The sequence below is a fragment of the Pongo pygmaeus genome, chromosome 4 (genome assembly GCF_028885625.2).
Source record: "Pongo pygmaeus isolate AG05252 chromosome 4, NHGRI_mPonPyg2-v2.0_pri, whole genome shotgun sequence".
NCBI classification, from domain to species: Eukaryota; Metazoa; Chordata; class Mammalia; order Primates; family Hominidae; genus Pongo; species Pongo pygmaeus.
The window spans coordinates 38,175,492-38,192,421 of NC_072377.2; the positions used below are offsets into that span (position 1 = coordinate 38,175,492).

Sequence of the window (16,930 nt, forward strand, 5' to 3'; positions counted from 1 at the left end):
CTGCTGTGGGGATGAAGTCTGGGGCATCCTGAAACCTTTTGTTGAGATGGTGGAGCCACAGCAGGGGAGGAGCCTGGATCCCCACATGTCACCACAGGTGTGACAGAGGCCCAACCAGAAATGTACCCCTTGAATTTTGTGAGAGCAAGAAGTAAACTTTTGGGCTTGTTTGTTATAGCAGTTAGACTACTCTGACCCATACAGGCTCCATCTGTCAGATCCCTTCAAGTTCTGATACTCTATGAATGCCAGAGGCCCTTGGTTTAAAGCTATCTCTCCATTCATTTATCTCTTGATGAAGTTCACTTGTCTCGGGGACAAACTTATCTAAACCAGAAATTTGGACATGTCCAAAATAAAGAAACTGGTGTAATAACAAGTGAGTTCAAAAGATAGCCAGAAGACCAGGAGAAAATCCAGAACTGAGTAAGTCTGGGCTGTGCATGGCTTGAGTCTAAGGACAAGAACTTGAACATTTTTAGATCTCTTTATAACCCTCCAGTCTTATATATTGTAGTCACTTAATCAATACCTTTTGGATGAACGAATACATGTGTAGGAAGCTGCTATCAGTGATAGCCACATACCTTGAAAAGCCACTGCTGCATAATTTCTAGAATTATAAACCTTTTAGTTTTGTGAAGGGGGTAAGAGCACATGATCTGGACTTGGAGGGGTCAGGTAGGCTGGGTGAGAATCCTGGCTCTGCCTCTTCCTTAGCCTTTCCAAGCCTGTTTTCTTAGGCATAAAATAGGGATAAAAATGCTATAAAACCCATAGTCATTTTGAGGATTAAAGGAGTTAGGTAATGCAGGTGAAGCACAGTCCTGCCCCACAGTTGAGTAACTTGGATTTATGACATGAATTCAAGGTGATCCTAAGTTAAATCAAGATAAGACTCTTGCTGGGCGCAGTGGCTCATGCCTGTAAACCCAGCACTTTGGGAGACTGAGACAGGAGGATTGTCTGAAGCCAGGAGTTTGAGACCATCCTGGGCAACATAGCGAGACCCTGTCTATACAAAAAAAAAATGTAAAAATTAATCAGGCATTATGGTGTGTACCTGTAATCCCAGCTACTTGGGAGGCTGAGGTGGGAGAATCACTTGAGCTCAGGAGTTTGAGGCTGCAGTGAGCTATGATTGTGCCACTGCACTCCAGCCAGGGTAACAAAGCAAGATCTCTGTCTCTAAAACAAAACAAAACAAAAACAAAAACAAAAACAAAAAATATGATGACTCTCTACCTCTCCTTACCTAGTTCTCCCATAGGCGCTATCTAAGTCAGCACAGGTGTTGGCCCTGACAAGATTAGCATTGCATTGGTAGAATGCTCCAAAATGGCCTCATTAAAGCATCATTACAACGTACTTGCTGAAGTAATCAATGATTCTCATAGAACAAGAGCACAGGAGGTGAGAGAGCACTGCTTGCTAATGCAGACGCCCTTCAGGGTCACTTCCTGGCTGAATGACCTAGAGAAGGGGACTCGAGTACACCCGTTTCATTTTCTCATCGCTGAAGTCGGGGGAGAACACCTGCCAGCCGTGCCGTTTATTGTGGGGGTGAAACCAGTGTTCCTGAAGTTCATGGCCTGGCACAGAAGGGTGCTCCTGGGTGTCATTTCTCCCTCTTCATGTCACCTCTTTGAAACCCAGCCCTAGTTGAAGCTCAGATGATATTTCTCTAGTTTTTATACAGAACACTGTGGTTTTGGTAAAATTCACATACATTTTGGGAAGCATTCCCACCACCTCCCCGTCTCCAACCTCCATTTACTTGAAGGGAAATGGAATCTATCTGGTTTTGATTCATTTACACTCCACTTGTTAGCATTAGTTTGTAAGCATCAGCCAACATCCAAGTAACTCTTGGAACCTTGTTCTAAAGGCTGCATTTTCAAGTCTAGAAAGTTTATTTTTCTTTCTTCTTTTTAAAAAAAATGCTAAAAGGAAACTAGACTTCAGTACTAGCTTGAGTTTGGGTTTATTTTCTGTGTATGACTGGCTTGCTACAAATTTGGTTAAAAAATACACTTTGCCATTCCAGGTTTTACAATTTCAGCTCAATTGAATTTACTCTTGAAAAAAGTTTTCATATTCTAACCCAAGGGAAAGCTTTTGTGTTCTGTTGCTGTTTTGCTGGATCGTGGAATTGTTAACTTTTCAAGATTTTTGGTTTGCCACTCAAATGAAAAAAAAAAAAATGAAGACCTTTACTGCGTATTTGCATGGTATTGGCTTTCTGTTGACCTTATCTTTATTTGATTTGGTAGAGGGTTTTGGTAGAAATTGGTAAGAAGTTTCATTCATGAAGACAGACTTAGGAAATTACATGTAATTATCCAAGCCTATACTCAACAAGAGGAAAAACAGAAAGAAGTTGGATGCTTCCCTTGGAGTGGAGGGTTTCTCAGAGGTTTCTACTGAGCAGGACACTCACTCTCTACCATATCATTTTACCCACCAGGCCTGTATAATAAACACAACCTTAAGACAGTGCAGTCTACTTTCCGTCGTGTAGTAATAGGCTTCATCTGCTATTTCTAGCTAACAATTGTTCATTGTTCATGTTGCCTCAAGGTTTAGAAACCAGAACTTCTCCCTGGTTCCCAGGAAATTGAAAACAAAGGAGGTAATTTCCACGTGTATAGCAGCCACTCCATTTGCTAAAGGTCTCAAGTCGGTTATCTGTGTTTTTTAGATGAGTCTGTAACAGATTTGATTTTTGTGTAAATCTCAGACAGGAGATAAAGTCTTCTCTTGAATTTCCATTTAGGTTGTTTGTTTGAGGCTCAAATGAGCTTTCTGGACAGACTTGGTAAGTATTGTTAAGTTTGACTAAAATACTCATTTGTGATTTCATAAGGGGATCAGTAAATCTTAATCTTCAAGTCCTCTACCTTGCTACTGTCTAGAGCCAGTGCATAAAATGTCACAGTGATAATTTTTATATCCATCTTAATTATGAACATTTTAAGCTAAGGGAGCTAAGGGAGACAGACTCATAAGTATCAAATTGGTTTTCTTTGTTCCTATACCCAGCTTTTCATATGGTCAAAATATCCACGGAATATATGAGTGGCAGCAGTAAACAATCCTTGAAGTTCTTGCTTGTTTAACTTGACTGTTGGTGATGCCCAGTGAGGCCCTGTCTGCTCCAAGCAAATTACATAAAAAAGATGTGAATAAAAACTCATCAAATACTAACAGAGGTGAGATCTGGGAGGAGTGGAATTACATTTATGGTCTGTTTGTTTTCTTTTTCTTACTTTTCTGAATTTTTATACAGTGAGTATATGTGCGTATATGTGTGTGTATTTTAAGTTTTTGTTTACAAAAAAGATGAGTACATATTTTTTTTTAAAAAATCAAGCTATGTAGAAGTGTATAGAGTAAAATGCATAAGTTTTTTTTATTCATCCTCTAACCACATTCTGCTTTCTAGAAATCATAATTGGTTTGTGTGTAAATTTCCAGACCTTTTATCTGTTTTATCTGTATAATTGTTAACATTATATTGAAAGCGTGAGATTCCATACAGTACAGGTAGAAAACAGTTTCCCCTTGCTGTCTCTATAAATATAATATGCAGATTCATTCTCACGCTCTTGGACAATCATGTAGTATAACAACTCCTCCAGTCCCTTCAAGTCCCACCCATCACCCCAGGCACTCTGGCTCTTGGTGCACCTAGTGGGTTCCGGCAGCTTGTGGGCAGCCTCTGACAGACGCAGGTGCTGGCTGGGGAGAGTAAAAGCTTGCCCTCCACCCAGTAGGTGTATGTGTGTGAATGTGATCAAGAGATAGGAAGGTTATGGTTGGAGTGTTGTCAACCTCTCTACAGGTAGGGCCCTTTTCAAGACCATCCTGGCTGGCTCCCTTGCATATGGCCTAAGGGCAAGACTGATGCACTCTGGCTGCTGCTGGGAGATGTGCAGTCTGCTGCACTGCAGCTCTCTCAGTACCTGGGCCTGTCTGCTGCACTGCAGCTCTCTCAGTGCCTGGGCCTCCGCACGCAATTTGCAGCCTCTTGCTAGTAGACGATCTTTGGTCTTGAATCAAGTGCCAGTCTACACTTGGCAGACTCCAGCATTCAGGCAGATCTCCTTGAAACCTCTCTTACTTAGAAAGAGGCAAAGGTGGAAACACCACCACACCCTGAAAAATCATTCCAAAGGAATTCTCTCAGTGTTTTCAGTTTCAGTCCTTTTACAGCCTTGAGAGTGATGGGCTAATGTTTGCAGTTGTCTCCTTTGCAAGTCCTGTCTAGGTGGTCTAGAAACTCATTTTAGAATGTGAGAACACTAATTGCCTTTTGCTTTGTTCTAGGTCTTCTGGGGCCTTAGACAAAACTGAAAAAGAGTCTCCTTTTCACATTTTGTTATAGACCTAGGTAAGTCATCGTTTTTCCATAAGTTGAAACATATTAATATTCTGTAAGTTGCTGTCTTAATTGTCAATATATCAATCTTTTCATATCGGAAGATGTTGAACTGTCTCATTCTTTTTAATGGCAGTGTAATAGTCCATTGGGTAGATAAACCAGAGTTTATGTAACCATTTCTCTTTTGATAGGCTAATTCTAATTTTTGGCTTTTACAAGTAATGCCGCTATAAATAATTTTTAAATTCACATGTGTGTGTCTGTGTGTGTGTCTGTGTGTGTGTGTGTATACGTGAAGTGTAGCCAAAGGTAGGTACTAGAAAAATTTTTCTAGATACTACCAAAGTGACTCCAAGAGAGTTGTATGAATTTCTGCTTTCTCCAGCAGTGCTTAAGAGTGAACATTTACCCACACCCTCAATGCATATTTTCATTGTTTTTAATCTTTGCCATTTTAGAGGCTAACAGTGACCTTGTTATTTTATTCTATTATTTTCTTGATTACTAATAAGGTAAGACATTTTTTCTCACTTTTGTCCATTTGTATCTGTGCTCCGTGAATTGCCTATCACATATCCTTCATCCAGTTTGGGGTTCTGGGTCTTTCTCAGCACCCTGTAGTTTAAATAAGGAGAAGATGGCAAAATAATGAAGCAAAGACAGATTGTAGTGACTTGCTGAGAACCCTGGTCCCACTCCATGGGGACAAGAAATGGTGGAAGTTCTACGGCTCAGACTATATCACTTGTTCCCCTCAAAACTGTTTGCAAGTCTGAATCTGAAACATAGGCTAAGTCTTCTCTTCCTTCAAACTGACAAATATACTTTTATTAATAAAATTTTAGCCAATTCCTTGTATTTGACTGAGAGCGTGTACAAACTTATTTTGAATCTGAAGCCTAATGGGCTGTATTTATGCCTCTTTGTCTCTTCTTAATTCTACACATATTAAAAATTACCAAAGGCATATTGGATTTCAAGAAAAAAACCAAAGGATATTTTTCAGAGCACCTAGCAGCCATGGCAACATGCCTTTACAAGGGGCATGTACTCTGTTAAAAAATATTCCACTTACAGATAATGACAGACATTTGCCAAACAGCCCCAAGCTAACCCAAGAAAGAATGGGCAGATGGTTTGAGGTGTGTCAGGAATAGGATTTACAAAATAAGATTATGGTTATGCTGGAAAGTAACAGCAATGGTTGTAAACAAATGGAACAGACTTACTTTTTGCCACAGGGCAGAGGAAGAAAGGGGTTTTGCATTGCTGCTTGTGAACTAGTGTTGGCTCACTTAGATACACAGCTCTCTGGGATTTTATGTATGTTGTTAGGCACATGTATAAGACACAAGACTGGGCCTCCAATTGAGTTTCTTCTGATCTGAAGCAGGGAAACTTCATTCTAGTTCTAGAAGCCCCTGATGGTGTTGGCCCTGTCTTGGTTGTGTCTGGCAAATGAATCTGCATCCTTCTCCACGTGAATTTAACTATCATACCAGTTACGAACTATCAGTTGAGAAGACACTGGAGAGAACCAGCCTGTTTATTCCTGAATGTATATTTTTGGCTGTGGGAATTAGAGTTATAACAGAGGAAGGTACAGAACACCTCCCAATATGATTGATCTATTTGCTCATCAGCCCAAATCCTGGACCTTGAAGTGGTAATGAATGAGTCTGCCTCTGCCCTGAATTTAAAAATCTCAGCTCTCTCTTTTCCAATTAAATTAAGATTTAGAAAGATAATGCTTCCTCTCTTGGGAGAATTTGGGCATTTTCCAAGGGAACAGAGAGAGGGTTGTCAAAGGGGATTTGCTGACAATGACATGAGAAGAAGGCGATGACAAAGAAAGACTGAAGGTCTCAGACTTTGGGACGGGGTTGAAGCTCTCTCACCTGGTTAGGAACTGTCACCATGCAAGTGAAGGGTGGAATTTGGCTTTTAGAATATATTTCCATTAGCTCTGGAGTTTGACAGCTAGCTCCCAATGGCAGCAAAGCATGTGAGGCCTCCAAGTTGGCAAGGCTGATCTCTGACTAATGGGGAAAAATTACCCAATAAGAATTTGCAATCTTGCATCACTGATCAGAATCCTTACATTGCTCTTCATGTGGGGAAAAGAACGAGACCTTCAAAAGGAGTTGGACTGGTTTTAACATGGCCTGTTGGTCATTGAGACAGGAAATATTTAACATGGCTTAGATGCATTTGGAATTTGTTTGACTTGTCTTGAGCCTAAGGTTTCCAGGTATTAGTGGTATTGAGCACTCACTTAGTGCTTTCATATATTTTTTAAAAAGTGCCCTCTCATTATTTCTAGGTGGATACAATTGGCCCTGTTTGATCTTGTTTATTTGTACTGGATTTTTCAACTTAACACTTTTGGAGAAGTGGAATCTCTTGAGTGTTAAGCTAGGAAAACCAGTCTTGGATGAGTGTCCCAAAAGAGAACGGTGTTCTTATCATAGGCTGAATTGATCCCAGATGGATTCTGGAATGAAAGGATTAACAATGATGTAAAAATGGCCTAAGCACGTGACAGTATACAACAGTGAGTCTTTGAAAGTAGGCTTGGCCACAGCCACATGTGTCTTCAGAGCTGGAGGTTAGATACCATTTACTTTGGACTTTGGATGGCATATGGTGGTCAGAATGATTTAAAAATGTTAAGTTAGGCTGTTGTTGAAAGATGGCATAATTTGAGAACAGATGCAGCAAAACGAGGCAATGAACTTGCCTTCCTCATAAATGATGTCAGAAATGAGAAGCTGAGGGCCATAGGCCGGGACAGAGGAGACTTAGCTTCTTTATCTTGTCTTCTTAGATTGTGTTGAGAAATCCAGCTCTTGAGCATGTGCTACTGTGTCTTTTGGAAGACAATAATAGCTGGGCAGAGGAAAATGTTGTGGCTTTTTGACCCCTCTCTGACCAGGACAACAAATATAATGACAATAATAAAAATACCCAGAGCACATCTTTATTTATCTCTTCATGGGAAGTCGTAAGACTGAAAAGGGCTTTTATTTAGTGGGTTCTACCAGTGGGAAGATATTCAGACAACACTGAACCCACACGTTTGACTCTGGACCAGAGGCTGCATGTCTGACCCCAGGTAACTGGGGTATCCTGAGCAGACTGCAGGGTTAGATGGAATGATCTCTTCTCTATTGTCTATTGTGATCTGTATACTTACAATGAATTTTTCAAGACACAGGCTACAAAATGCATTGGCTAAGAAATGACTAGGAACCAAGGGCAGAATGGGGGTAAAGTGAATTCCAGCAAAATGCTCTCCCTTCAATGAGTCTTACTGGAAGGACCAAGTGGCCAACTGGAACACCTCCATGGGATACAGGAAGTATGGGGCTTTGGGAAAACACACACACACACACACACACACACACACACGCATGCACACAGCCTACTTTAGCACAAACCCAGCCATTGGTGAATCCAGATTTCTTGGGGGAGATTTCTGAGTCTGAGACCACTGGTTCATTATGCTAACCAGGCTGCACGCTAGAATAATCTGGGAATATTTTGGCAAAAAAAAAAAAAAAAAAACGACAACAAAAAAAACCGTTTTCCCAGGCCCTATCCCAGACCAATTCAATCAGAATCTCAGGATTTCAGGGCACTGATAATTTTTTTTTTTTTTTTTTTCTGAGACAGAGTCTCACTCTGTCATCCAGGCTGGAGTGCAGTGGCGTGATCTCTGCTCACTGCAACCTCCACCTCCTGGGCTCAAGTGATTCTCTTGCCTCAGCCTCCTGAGTAGCTGGGATTACAGGTGCATGCCATCATGTGTGGCTGATTTTTTTGTATTTTTAGTAGAGATGGGGTTTCACCATGTTAGCCAGGCTGGTCTGGAATTCCTGACCTCAAGTGATCCACCTGCCTAGGCCTCCCAAAGTGATGAGATTACAGGCGTGAGCCACTGATAATTATTTTTAAAGCTCCCAAAGTGATTTTAATGTGTGACCAGGAGTGAGAACCATTTTCTTGGTTAGCAGTTTGCTGAGATGGTTACAGACAGTCTCTCTTCTCTTCCAGATTCACTAGAAATTGCCATTAGACTCTAGGCTTCCTGAGGGGAGGGTTCACCTTACATAGCATTTGGTTTTCCACAGCATCTAATTTTCAAGGGACAATTGTGAATGTATTTGCATCAGAAAGAGGAACCTATTCATTGCTAGTATTTTTCCGGGCTGTCAGTCAGGGCACCAGGTTCTGTCATCAGCTTTCCCATTCATTAGGTGGAGGACCTAGGTGTAAGTCCAGATAAAATACAGGATGCCCAGCAAAAATTTGAATTTTAGATAAACTATCAATAATTGTTTTGTATGCATATGTCTCATACAATGTTTGAATATGTATTTTTATTTGCTCAATCTGGCAACCCTACCCCTGGATATCTTCTTAGTCTCAGATTATTCACTTGTAAACTAAGGAATGCAGTTGTCAGAGATTAAACAATTTCATTTGAAAGGAAAAAAACTTAAAGAAATTATAATCACTTTTAAATAAGGTAAACTTAAATTGAAGTTTGACAAATTCCTTGTTTGCACTCCATTTAGGATTTCCAAAACCAGGTTCTTAAATGGAGTGTCTAGGTATTCATAATGGTGACCAGACAGGCATACCCTAGAGTTGTTATAAAAGCACTTATTTTTCTCCATTTAATGGTGTTTGTTTAGATTTCAAGGGAGTCTTTCAGGTTATTTGTTTAACATGAAATGTGGTCTTTTAAGTTTCTTTAGAGACTGGAGACATTTGATTCTGAAAAGCCCCTCTCTCATCAATTAGTATCTTCATTTCTAAGCATACAAGAGGGTCTCTAGTTAGCTGAAGGTATGTTTTTTTGTCACAAGCAAATGGAAATTTTTTTGTCTTTCAGACACAAACTTAAATATTATTGTGTATGTGTGTCTGCATTTGTGTGTGTGACATTTGTCCCATTTTATTGAATGCCCGCATATGCAGCAGTTCTAGAGTTCTAAGACCTTATTACAAAGTATATGCATATATACAATTGTCCAGTGCTAAGATGAAGGGAATAGAGTCTCTCTGTAAATTAGAGAATCATTAAAATTGGAATTTCCAAATGAGTTTTTCCATGTCTGAAATTTCAGGGAATGGAATGAGTCAGATGTCCAAGGAAGGTAATTAGCAGTTTACCTATTCTTTTAAAAACAATCACAGAACATTTGTAAGACAAAGACATTCCTAGTTTCACTCCACATTTAATAACCTGGGGTTAGGAAAGCTTTCAAGGACTGTCAGGGGTATGTTTTATGTGGCTACCAGAGGGAAATTTTGGGAGTTTTTAGACCAAAGTGAGTTATATAACTTGGTTGCTGTGGTTTGAATATGATTTGTTTCTACCAAAAACCATATTGAGGCTTGGTTCCCAATGTGGCAGTGTTGGGAGGTGGTGCCTTAAAGAGGTGATTAGGTCTTTAAGATGCATTAATGTCTTTCTCTGGAGATGGAGTTAGTTGTCTTGGGAATGGATTACTTCCCTCAAGAGCACGTTGTTATAAATTGAGGTTGCCACATGTGTCTTGCCCTTTTTTCCATTCACCTGGTTCCCCTTCTATTTCTCTGCTCTGTTTGAGGCAGCATGAGGCCCTCATCAGAAGCCACCAGATGCAGCTGCCAAATCTTGAACTTCTCCGCTTCTAGAACTGTGGGCTAAATAAATCTCTTTTTAAAAAATAAATTACCCTATCTCAGGTCTTCTTTTAGAACAATACAAAATGAACTAAAACAATGTCAACATTAAAAATGGGAGAAATGTTAAAATATGTTTAAAAAATGACTTCTATAATACCTATGAGAATCTGCCATTTTCTGTTATTTTAAGAGCCAGGCCAAAGGAAAAATAAAGGTCACTGAATCCACTGGATTGGAATGCCTTTACTGTCCTCCAGTCTCTCTTCCCTCCCATATACAGAAACATTTAGGGAGTGTGCACTTTCTGATTACTCTCTTCTTCCCAATTAGGGCACTCAATGGACAATGTTATATATCCCAACCTCTTCCTTGCCGTTTCCCCTCCCTGATGTTTCTTGGGACCAGATGGCACAAACTGGCACAGCCTGCTCTTGTGGCTGGTTAACAAGCCCCTCAAAATATTCTACTCCTTGCTGTTTGTTTCTACTTTAATACCTGCACTTCTAGCAAATTCTACTTCAAAAACATTATACAATACTATGTGCTAAGGCTTATGCCAAACATTTTATATGCATGATCTCATTTAATCTTCACAACAATCCAATGAAGTAGACATAACTGTCTTCAATTAATGGACGGGAATTCTGTAGCCTATAGAAGTTAAATACCTTCCTCAAGGCCACACAGGTCCTAAATGGCACCAGTAGAATTTGAACCCAGGACTCTGGAGCTTTTGATCACTATGTTATACTAAGATAAGCTAGGGGTGGTGGCTCATGCCTGTAATATCAGTAATTTGGGAGGCCGAGGCAGGGGGATTACTTGAGGCCAGGAGTTCAAGACCAGCCTGGACAACATAGTAAGACCTTGGTCTGTACAACAGTAACAACAAAATTAGCCAGATATGGTGGTGTGTGGCTGTAATACCAGCTACTTGGGAGGCTGAGGTGTGAGGATCACTCAAGCTCAGGAGTTTGAGGCTGCAATGAGCTGTAATTGTGCCACTGCACTCCAGCCTGGGCAACAGGTGAAACCCTGTCTACAAAAAACCCAAAACAAAACAAAACAAAACCCGAACTAAGATACTAGTTCTTTAATGAAAGTGACATCATTTATTAATGACTAGTGATTATTACTTTTATGCAACATTTATCAAGTACTTACTATGTGTCAGTCACTGTGATAGGTGCTTTATTGATCATCTCATTTGTACCAGGGTTAAGCAGAATTATAATGTATTCTACAGATAAGGGATGAGACTCAAAATGTAACTTTTTCAAAGTCGCACAGTTGAAAAAAAGCAGACCTAGGAGCCCAGACCATAAGTATTTATCTCAGACTCTTATGGTGTTCCCTCTCTAACCCTCTTCTTTGAGAGTCTTCCAGTTATTCCCAGTTACAGTGTAGAAGAATTTGAATCCAAGAGGCTGTTCTTCCACCAATGGCCTTCTGTCTGCCTTTCGTCTTCTCCAGGACTGTAGTAGAATCATTGCAGAGGTATCTGCGCATGCTGTTAAATGCGGCACTAATGCTGCCTGTCCTGAAATAAACTTGGACTGGCTATCCAAGATGGCATTAGCTACCCTTGAAATGAAATGACCTTTCCCTTGGGCTCATTGAGTGAGGCCATTGTTATCAATGAAGACATGCTTGAGGCTGTGCTAAAGGAAGAATGCTCCACCTTCTTGGAGCCTGATGTGACCAACATGGTTCTACGAAAATATCAAGTCAAAGATTTGATCTTGAAGAGAAGGAATCTGATCTTAGCAAAACGAAAATGGTTCAGCATGTGGCATCTAAAGATATTGTGAATCTTGTGAACTTGTTTGTTAAATGGGACATTTAGGAGCAGATGTGGTGTATGGTGATCATATGTCCTGGCTGATGCCTGTTTTATATCAATATAATTAACAATGTTTATTCAATTTCATCCTCAAAAGTGTCCTGGTTTGGATGATAAGCTATATGGTTCCCTGTGTAACAGAAGCAAAAAACTAAATGCTATAGTTTGTTCATCCATTCATTTATTCCTTCAACAAATATTTATTGAGTTTCTACCTACTCTGTACCAGACACTGCTATGAAAGTTAAACAGATGAGGTGCCTGTCTTCATTGGAGATTAAAATTTAGTAGTGGAGGTTGAAAAGTAACAAGTAAACGATGGAATAAATCGATTATTAGAAGCCGTGATAGGAATTATGATGGAAATATCTGTGAAGGAGAAAAGAGTGGCAGAGGTGGCCCCTCTGGAGAAATCTCGACCTGGGGAACTTGGAGGATGAGGAGGAGCCAGCCATAGGATATGTGTGTGGGGTTAGACTGAAGAGCCTGCATGACAATCTGGTGTCGGATAGAGCTAGGTATGTTCCCAGGATGGAAAGGATTGAGAATCTAGATCCATTTGAGGGAGTAAGGGAAGGCTTCAAGGAGAAGGCAGAAGGAAGCTTATCCACAGACTCTTGAAAGATGACTACTGGGCAGGTATTTCACTGAGCAGGGGCAGTGTGAGTGAGGTGCAGGGTGGGTGGTTGAGCAGCAGGTGTTCTAGCCAGACTGCTCTGTGTGATCCCGTGGAAAGCAGTGGGAGAACATGCTAGAAGCTGAATTGAGCTGGCTTAGGGAGTTGCAATGTATAGTTTCCAGTTAGATGCTTCTAAGAAGATGGCCTGGATTCAAAGTTATGCCTATGCTGAATCTTAAATTCTGCTGCTTGGTTTTTATATCAGTGTTCCGGTTGGTTAATTAACAAAGTAAATAATCTGCTGGTTTTGTGATAGATGAATCTTCCAGATGGAAGAAATGTCTTTGTTTCATTTTAGACTTAAGGTCAGACTTGGGCATTATGGAAGGACTTACAAGGCACAGTCTATTTTAATGACCATAATTCTAGTTTGGGCATACTTTAAGATACGAGAAAAATATTACTTGAATTGCAGGTGCTCAATTCTGACACTCCTTCTCCCTCCATCTAATCCCTTATCCCCTAGCTCTCATCTTCAAATTTCATGGGTGATCTCTGAACCAATTAAACAGGTTTTAGCAGGGCTTTAGAACTGCATTACAGATATATCATGACTTCAGGTAAAGTTAGGTTAAGGCTCAGATTTCTGAATTAAAATACGATTTATTCCATGGGTTAAGTTGATATGTAGGAAGAATTAAGAGTGATTTGCAATTTATCTGAACCATTATAGAGCTATTGACTATTTCATTCCCTCTCTCACCATTCGAATTGGCCCTTGTTCACTAACCCATATGATGCCTTGGTTCAATCTTCAAAAGGCATCTCTGCTTCCCACCCTACACTACACTGCACACTGGGCAAGAGGAATGTGGGCTGGATCTCAGTCTCCAGTCATCCTCCTGGCTGGGTGTCCTTGTGCAGTGAAGAACCTGTACAGCAATATATAGCAGCCCTGACCATTTACTGTTGTACTTCCAAACATTTGGAAGATCTCAGCTTCTAGCAGAGGGTGGCAGTGGGTCTGAATATATTTCCCCAAGGCAATATTTCCAAAAACACACACTAACTTGAAAAAATATCGAGTAAACTTCGTTCTGCTTACAACAACTCAATTTGTGTTTTATTAGTGTGTATAGAGCCACTGGAGAAAGTCCACTTCTAAGAAAGTCTTTAGAAAACCCCCAAATTTTCCATTACTATGTTTTGGTGGGTAATTCTTGACCAGTCCTCATTCTACGGAACTCACAAAATCAAAGAGCTCATCAGTATGTTCAGTGACAAAATGTTCAACTTGTTTGTAATTCCAATATAAACTCATTCAGTGATCTGTGTGATTCAATTCACATCTCCCTTGAAAGACACTTCATGCATAGCAAAGTACTGAAGGAATGTGCAACTAAAGAGCCACACATCTTATTTCTCCCTGGGCTTTCAAGTGAATGACAGATTCAGCTCCAAAAGGCGAGGAAAACTGTCGCACCGATGTAGCATTCTGATTGGCTATGCTATTTGGATCTGTAGAGACTTGCAAAACAAAAGTCAGAGTATTTTCCCTCTTAAACCAGGTTTATAAATAGTTGCCTAACGCCCTGGGCAGGGTTGTTGCATGGAAGGATTATTGCACTTTTTGTAGAGGCTCTTGGTCACTCTAATTTTGGATACATACCTTACTACATACAGGAGGCATGCAGGAATCAGCTCTCAGAAATGCCCTGGTTGATATGTCTCATAGCTTAATTATAGCAAAGCGCATTTACAGCACTAATGGCTTAAATATCAGCAATATCTATAATACATGCTGATGAGCCTTAGGTTTCTAGGCAATTCAGCCCAGAGATACGTACTGATATACTGCATAGTAATTACTACTTGGGTTCAGTTGTCCTACCAGTAGAGTTAGTCAAACTCTTTGGGTTCTCAGTGAAATTATCTAGAAGTCTCATACCTTATCTGTTAACCCAGTGTTTTTTGGACTGTGGGTTGCAACCCACTAGTAGATTATGCAGTCAATTTAATGGGTCATGGCCAGTGTTTGGGGGACCTATGATATTAAATAGAATAGAGTCAACAGAATAACATAGAGTACTAAATATCAAAGTGGATTGTTCACAATAAAGGTTAGTATTGATTGAAATTTTACTCCATATTTTATCCACTCTAAGACATACTTTTTTTTACTATAAATCTCTGAAATCAGGATATCTTATAATTACAATAGGTAGTTTTTCTTTCTCAGTCAGTGATAAAATAATGGTATATCTTGCAATCGATGGCAACTTAGATTTGGTATATGAGTGCATTGGGTTTTGATGTAAAATATATCTCTTTTTGTAGTCATGGTCAAAAGAGCTGGAAGAAGACAGATTTGATTCAGTCTTTTCAGGTTTCCCTCTCCACTGGAAGTTGGGTGGTTGGTCCCTTGCTGCCTGGAATCTTTGCGCAGAGTTTCTGGCCCTCAATGTCACCGCATTTCCCAATGAGGAATGGCTGGGCTCCCTCTACAGGGAATTACACATTCAAAAACTGTCATCTCTCTGCAGCCTCTCTTGGATGTTGAAGATGATTCAACCAGGATGGCAATAATGTCAGGGAGCTCAGGTAATGGGTTTCCCTTGTGTGACCCTCCAGTTTGCTGTTCATACCAGTGCCTCCTGGAAGGGATTTCTTGGTGATGTAAAGCTCGGTAGGTGGCAGAGAGGGATGCTTTTAGATTTTGGTTTTATGGGCACTATCTCATAAGCCTTCTTGTGGTTTTTCCCATTAGCCAGGGCTTCCTGTGGCTACTATCACCAGTGAGGTTCACAAGAATAGTGGTCATTTAAGGATCTTGACGTTTTTAATGTCTCAGTTGGCTTCTGCTTCTTTTTTAAGGCTGACTACTCAGTGGGACTCCCAGCACCCTCCACCCCCAGAAGGTAAGTCACGGGTCTCTACTGAACCCTCACACTCAGATAACTTTGTATAAATCTATAAGGGAAACAGGTCTGTATTACACCAGGGTGTCATACTCCTACTTTTCTTCTGCTCTGTTCAGAAAAGGAAAGTTATTAACCCAAAGGAATGAGCCACTTATTGGAAATTTTAGATTCTCTGGCAATTGAGAAGAGGAGGTATATTTCCCTGCCATTCGTTGGGCCCTGTTCCTACCTTAAATCTTCTTTAAATGCTCATCTTGTTAATTCCCCAAATACTACAAGCTAGCAACTTGAATGCTGCATAAAACCTTAAAAACATCTTGTGTCAGACTCAGAATTTAAATGTATTTTGTATATAAATCCTGCCTGCTTTCCTTGAGTTAAACTGTTACCCTTCCTAACAGTAAACTGTATCCTGACTTCCAAAAACATAGATTAATTTTGCCTGGTTTTGTACTGTACATAAGTGGAATTACACAAAATGTACTCTTTTGTGTCTGGCTTCTTCTACACACCATCACGTTTATGAGATTCAGCTACATTTTTCATGCTTTTATAAATAATTTATTCTCTTTGCTTAAGAGTATATCACAATTTATTCCTCATCTCAACTATTGAGGGTACTTGGGTAGTTTCTAGTGTTTGGCTATTACAAATACGTTGTTATGAACAGTGTAGTACCTTCTGGGATGTATATCTAGAAGCAGAATTCATGAATCAGAGGGAACGTATATTCAGTTTTAGTACACCGTGCAAATGAACTTCTTCATTTCAGCCATTCTAGTAGGTGCATAGCAGTATTTCACATGGTTTTATCTTGTGTTTCCCTGATGTCTAATAGAATTGAGAGCCTTTTCATACACTCTTTTGTTATTTGGATAGCTTATTTTGTGAATTGTCTACACATCTTTTTGTTGGGTTGTCTGTAATTTTCTTATTGATTTATAAGAGTTTTTCTGGATATGAGTCCTTTATTAGATGCATGCATTGCAAGTACCATTACCATTGTATAGGATGCCTTAATGATGTCTGTTGATGAAAAGGTGTTTTTAATTTTAATATTGTTTAGTTTATCAACATTGTATAATTAATGTTTTTGTGTACTCTTGATAAAATCTTTGTCTGTTTCAAAATCATGAAAATAATCTCCTGTATTTTAGCAAGTTTTTTTTTTTAAAAAAGGATCCTATTCTTCTCTTCCTTCTCTTCTTTCTTTACTTTTCTTGCCTTCCATTGACTCCCCTTTTTCTGTTTCTCCCTTCCTTACTTTGTTTTTCTTTTTGGTTCCGTCCAAATAAGCAGCATAAGAAAACCTTTCATCTTTTCATTATGAAAATCACATTACTCCTCTGTCTGAAATATGTCTATGGACTTCCAAAGGTTTCTGAATAAAACTAAAATTTCTTGACTTGGGAAGCAAGGTCTCTAATGATCCCTCCCTGCCCACCTATCTCTCTAGGCTTCCCTATTTTCAGTTTCCCCTACAA

At 39.8% G+C, this 16,930-nt stretch overlaps 1 long non-coding RNA gene across 1 annotated transcript in view; it reads left to right on the plus strand.

Annotated features, from left to right (window-relative positions):
- Positions 1-16,930, plus strand: part of LOC129037439 (uncharacterized) — a 149,229-nt gene that overhangs the window by 102 nt on the left and 132,197 nt on the right. The window contains exon 2 of the long non-coding RNA XR_008502809.1: positions 3,043-3,212. This is a non-coding gene — a long non-coding RNA (uncharacterized LOC129037439). The remainder of the gene's footprint in view (positions 1-3,042; positions 3,213-16,930) is intronic.